Genomic DNA, 6100 nt, shown 5'->3' with positions numbered 1-6100 from the left:
TAGGGTAAGTGATTTGCTTTGGTTAAAATAAGTGCTAGATAGCTCTATATTCTGATAGTACTCATTGCTATAGAGTGTTTGTTCAGTATTAGGAGTCTCCTTGTCTCTCCACCTCTTTATTAAACAGAAAATGCATTTTCATTTCAGTTTCAGTTTCATTTCCAATTTTATCCAACCAGGATAGAGAACTCAATCAGGATACAGATTAAACAAGTGAAATAGGAAGTGATGACAATAAGAAATGAGCATGCAAAATTGGAACTGGAACACTTCAAATTAAGCTTAAAAATGGGTACTTTCTCCTGATTGGCTGAGATTTTGACACCTACCGAAAAATGTATTTTCTGTTTATTAAAGAGCTGGAGAGACGGGGAGACTCCTGTTACTGAACAAACACTCTATAGCAATGATTACTATCACAATATAGTATTTTAACCTTTTAACAAAATACTTTTTGTTTTAACCAAAAAATATCACTTACCCTACCTTTAACTAGTTTGTTCTAATAAAGTAGTTTTTTTATCTGCTCTGTAAAGTGACTTTGAGTACCTAGAAAAGCGCTATATAAATCGTATGTATTCATATTATTATTATAGGCTCTGTTTTAGCAGCTAGACGTCTCCTACCCAGATGTTTGCCTGACACGTGACCTGCAGAGGGTCATGGTAGTCACACACCTGCAGTTTCAGGAGCTGCAGCACCCATAGGTGTAGAAACCTACTTAACCTAGATACCTCATTGGCCTCTGCAGTTCATTGAGACATATACATAGGTTTCCGCGCGACGTCATCACAGAGCGGAGTGCGCAATCTGCACATGCTCGGGGTAGAACCAACCCGGAAGCACCCTTCGCTCTGTTGTTGCGTTCGGGACTTGGGATGCCCGCGCTACGAAAACAAAGATGACAAGAAGTTGTTGTGCAGTAAATTGTGCAGCAAAAGATGGGTGGAAAATGTTCAATATTCCGAGGGACTTACACCCATTTGCTAAAAACAGAAGAATATTATTGCTAAAGGCCATTAAAAGGGCAGATTGGGGTTCCAGTGGTCCCAACGGTGATGAGTTTGTGCAGCGCCCACTTCATATCTGGTATGTTTGTTTTCTAACATTATCTTAGCTAGGTATGCAATGAGTAAGTTGACACTGTGTGTGATTCATTGCACTGACATATTAAATATATTTTAGGATTGTTCAGTTGGTGATAGGGTACATTTAATTAGGTTTTAAGTGCATTGCTACTTATAGGTAGGTTTCTTGGTTCAGGCTGAACATTATGGAGGAGTGTCTTCATCAGCTGATATCACATGTGTTGTACAATCAATATTCTTATACTGCGGATAATGTTAAAAAATGTGTGCAGTTTAAGCTGGCTGAGCTCCTGTTTTTCAAAATGCTCAAAATAGCCTATCTACAAGCTCACGTCTCATTGACGTGAATCAGTGAAAGTAGTTAAAGGGTCTGTTGGTCTGAGCGTTTCCTGTGAGCCAACTTGCACCGACTCTTTTTGATGTTAACGTAATGTTAATTAGTATCATTGGTAATACCTGTGAATGATGCAATGATTGATGCTAATGTGAATTAAGTGTATGTTGTATACACATAGGTCGCTGTGAAAAAGCCAGTGTAATCTGTCCTCTGCTCTTCATCAGGTCTTGTTTGTTATTGTGTTATCTAATATGTTGCTAATTATTTAGTACATTAACTTTACCATACTCTACTGTTTTTATTTTTCTAGATATGAAAGAAAAAGAAGACGCGATGAAAACAAGGGCCCTCTTATAAGACCGGATGAGAATATAGCTCCTGTTACTTAACCTGGCTCGGCCAGATGCAAAAAGCTTGCTTCACACGTGCTGTCTTGGGGAACCTGGTTACTCAATACCGCCCCCATCTGGCGGAGTCAGGTTACCTGGCACTAGCCCCACAGGCCAAATGGAGACAGATCCTCATGAATCCCCTGAAGGTACGTATGTGCAAGGCAAGCCATAACTGTTTACTTGTGTTGGTTGGTGGGTGAGTAATTGTATAGTGTTGTAGAGACATGTAGACATGTGTGAGAGAGTTGTCTGCATGTCTGACTGGTTCTTGTGATGTGTTGCACAAGAAGGGGATGGTTGTCACAGTGCTTATTACAGCCAAACTAGAGGACGCTGTTTCACCATGTTGATATCAGGCATGTTACAAAACATCAGCATCATTTCTACCTGGGAGTTTGTTTTAAGACATCAAAGACATTGATGTGAGATGAGATTTTGTATTTTTTAGGTGTCGGAGTAACTTTTTATTTTGGTGTTGGTTTTGTAATAAAAGTTTGCAGGATATTAGACATTAAAAACAAATCACTTGTTGGAAAGAGGAAGTCAATAGCTTCATTTTGATGCCATGTGTCATTGGCTATAGCTACAGCCATGTGACAGCTAGCATTGAAAGTTTGTCACATGGTCAGGTGGGGTTAGTTGTCTCAATTCTTCTGGGGCTGGTTCTCACATCCTGATGTGACAACCGATTAAAAATTGTAATGGTTTACAACTATAAAGGGCCTTGGGTATTGGGGATGGTGTTTCTAGTAATTTAAAAACTTATTGTGTGTCTCTAGCTTAAAAAACAAAAAAAGTTACAAATGTTTTTTTTTAATCACATTTTAAAATCACATCCCATTGATTAACTATAGGGACAACCTACCCTGTGCATTGTGACAAGCTACCCCGGTATGGGGTTGATTCGATAGATTCGATTCGTTGATTCGTATCATGCTTAGGGCCCCTGTGGAGTCTAAAGCGGCACTGGTTATAGATGACAGAGTGTTCAAAAAAGAGATGGACCAACTGAACCTGCATTACAACCAGCTCCGTCATGACACTGGTAAGCTCTGAAGACAGAACTGGAGGCCACAAAGTAGAATCTAAAACTGAAGGAGCAGCTACAGTCCAATTTGGGGTTTGATTCTATTAAAGACCGTTAAGGTGCTTTTTTTTTTACTGGTTTACAGTCATTGCAGGTTTTCATTTGGCTGTTGAATATTATACAAAGAAGCTCACTCATGCTTAACTCTTTGACTGCCAGAGTATTTTCATAAAGTACTCCCCCAGTGCCAGCAATTTTCGTGTTTTTTTATTTTTATATTTTGAATTTTTCTCATGAAAATAATTTAAGGACACATAATGTAAAGACCCAGCACAAATCCGCCACTAGAGCGCAGCACATGACAGCTTTGATCATGTCGTTGGGTCTCTCTCACCCTTCTTCATAGATTAGACAAGGAAAAACATGAAAACGGATGTGACGTCCCCCCCATTGTTTTGATCGGCGAAAATTACGTTGTGATATACGACGGCGATGACTGATCGTCACCCAGACCATAGATTATAGAAGAGAAACTGTCCGTTTGTCCGTCATACCGTGTGAAAGACCGTTTATTTACCTATTTTGGACGAAAATGACTGGGGAAAAGAATCAAAAACCGGAAACGGAATCCAGGTCATGAAACCGGATGCAGATGTCCGTGAAGTAAGTGGAACTCGAGAATAACATTGAATATTAAGCAGCATAGCGCAATCAGAGATTAAACAATGAACACGCGTCCAGCGCGTCGAGCGCGTCGACGGCCAACTGGACAAAGTAGCACTTGACGCGTTATCGCGTCGTCCGCAGTCAAAGAGTTAAGTGCAATACAAATACAATGTATTATTATTATTATTATTATTAAAGAAATACATTTAGTTTAATTTGATCTGAATGACAATCTCCTATTTTACTAAGTGTTCAGTATAAACATAATGTTTTATATTTGTCTCCGCCAGGCCGAAAGGCATGGCGAGAGAGTATGTTTTGCCCCCTCTCCGTCCGTCCGTCCGTCCGTCCGTCCGTGTGTCCGTCATTCTGTCTGTGTACAGCTAATCTCCGGCACCGTTGGCTTGCTCGCAGCGAAACTGTGGACACACACTCCCTGGATGCCACAGCAGAACCTCTGCCCCAAATTTTTCACATGGGCCTTTTATAGCGCCACCAGGAGGCCGATTTGTGCAAAACATATTTTTTGACATTACTCCTACAGATTTTGTCCAAAAAACCCGCAAATCGGTACACAGTATCTCTATAGTCATTAAACAAAAAGAGTCTTTAAGATTTTTCATATTCCATCCTGATTGCCTAAAAATGGCTTCCAAAGTTTGCAGGAGTGCTCCGTTTTGAACAAAATGCCTCAAATCATGAACACTGCATGCAATTTCCTTGAAATTTTGCACGCGTATTTCCACTATGCCGAGGAACAAATGCTAATTGAAAATGTTCAAATCAGCCTCATGATGGCGCTATAACAGGCCGATTCGTGTTTTTACCTATAACTGCACCGATCGGTGTAAAACTTTGTAAGCGCACTCCCTAGAGGTCAAAGAAAAACCCTTGCCCTGCATTTTTCACATCTGCCTTTTATAGCGCCACCAGGAGCCCGACTTATGTAAAACAATTGTTTTTGTATTACTCCTTCCGATTGTATCCAAATTTCACGCAAATCGGTACACATGATCTCTATAGTCATGTGTACAGATGTGTTTGCTTTTTCATATTCCATCCTGATTGGCTAAGATTGACATCTAAAGTTTGAAGTAGTGGCTTGTTTTGAACAAAATGCCGCAAATCATGAACGCAGCATCCGATTCCGGTCAAACTTTGCACTCACATTCACACTATGTTGAGGAGCAAATGCCACCCTTTTAACATTGGCCTGTTATAGCGCCACCAGCAGGTCTAATTTAGCAAAACAGAACAAAATGCCTCAAATCATGAATGCAGTGACCGATTGCCGTGCAAGGCCTAAGAACAAATGGCACCCTTTTCACATTGGCCTATTATAGCGCCACCAGGAGGCCACAATAACCTACCTGACCTGGCGGAGACCTGTGCTCCGAGGAGCACTTTTTCTAGTTTTATTTTCAGGTTCCAGGTTATTGTTTCAAATACATGTGATACAAGCAAAATAACAGAATTATCTTTAAATTCTAAACAAGTGTAAGAACAAAATATTTTTGACCTTTTACGAATAGACCCCTTAACACATTGACTGCCAGAGTTTATTCATGATGTACTCACCCCTGTGCCAGCAATTTGCGTGTTTTTTAATTTTTTTGTTTTGTAATTTTTCATTCAAATACATTCTCTGATTGTGTTGTCAAGCACCTACGATTGTTCCACCAGTAGAGAGCAGCACATCCAAACATTGATCACCTCGCTCACCCCCTCCCAAACAGGCCCACGTCATATCCGGTAATTCAAAGGATGTGACGTTTTCGACAATTCCCGTTCCGCTGATCAGCCTGAAAACGACGTGATACACTACGACGATCACTGTTAGTCACCCGGACCAAAGAAAATAGAAGTTGAGCTGTCCGTTTGTCTTTTATACCGTGTGAAAAACAGTGTTTTTCCTTATTCTGGCCGAAAATCACCGGAGAAAAACAGCGTGACCCGGAAATGATTTTTTTTTTTTACATCCGGCTCCGGGTGAGTGTGACGTAAGTGGAAAACGAAAGTGTTGATGAGAAATAAACAAAGCCGTGCGATCACAGATTAAACAATGAAAATTCAAAAGAACGTGTCAACTCGTTCTTAGGAATCCTGGCACTCAAGCGATGGATTTGAAAGAACGTGTAGACGGGATCTTGGCACTGTATGTGTTAACAGACGATGTCACACTGGCTCCAAACGTCATACTGGCTCCAAATGAAACCCATTCTGTCAGGTCTCACTAGGACGCGCCTCACTAGCCAACACACAAGAGGGGGTTGGGGTGTGCTGAAACCAGCGCACCCCAAAACAGGTTGAGAATTGATTGCATGAAACAATCACCTGTGCGTCCAGTCTCAATGTTGGTAAACAAATAATTGGTCTATGAAGCAAAGTGTAACAGGGTGGGCTAAATTAAGTTATAGCCAACTACGCCACCTAGGGGATTGCGCCCTAATAAATAGTATTTTAGGAATCTAAATGAGGTAAGCCACCTGAGACAAAGTACTCCTCACACAAGTTGTGTACGGTAAATGATGAAGGCAGAAACATATTTAACAAAGGTACAACAAAGCTTTATTGTAATGTAACAGGTTAA

This window comes from Gymnoscopelus braueri (genome assembly GCF_963280865.1).
Source record: "Gymnoscopelus braueri genome assembly, chromosome: 22".
Classification (NCBI taxonomy): Eukaryota; Metazoa; Chordata; class Actinopteri; order Myctophiformes; family Myctophidae; genus Gymnoscopelus; species Gymnoscopelus braueri.
The sequence above is the reverse complement of the archived record's forward strand: the minus strand, read 5'-3'. Positions refer to the sequence as shown.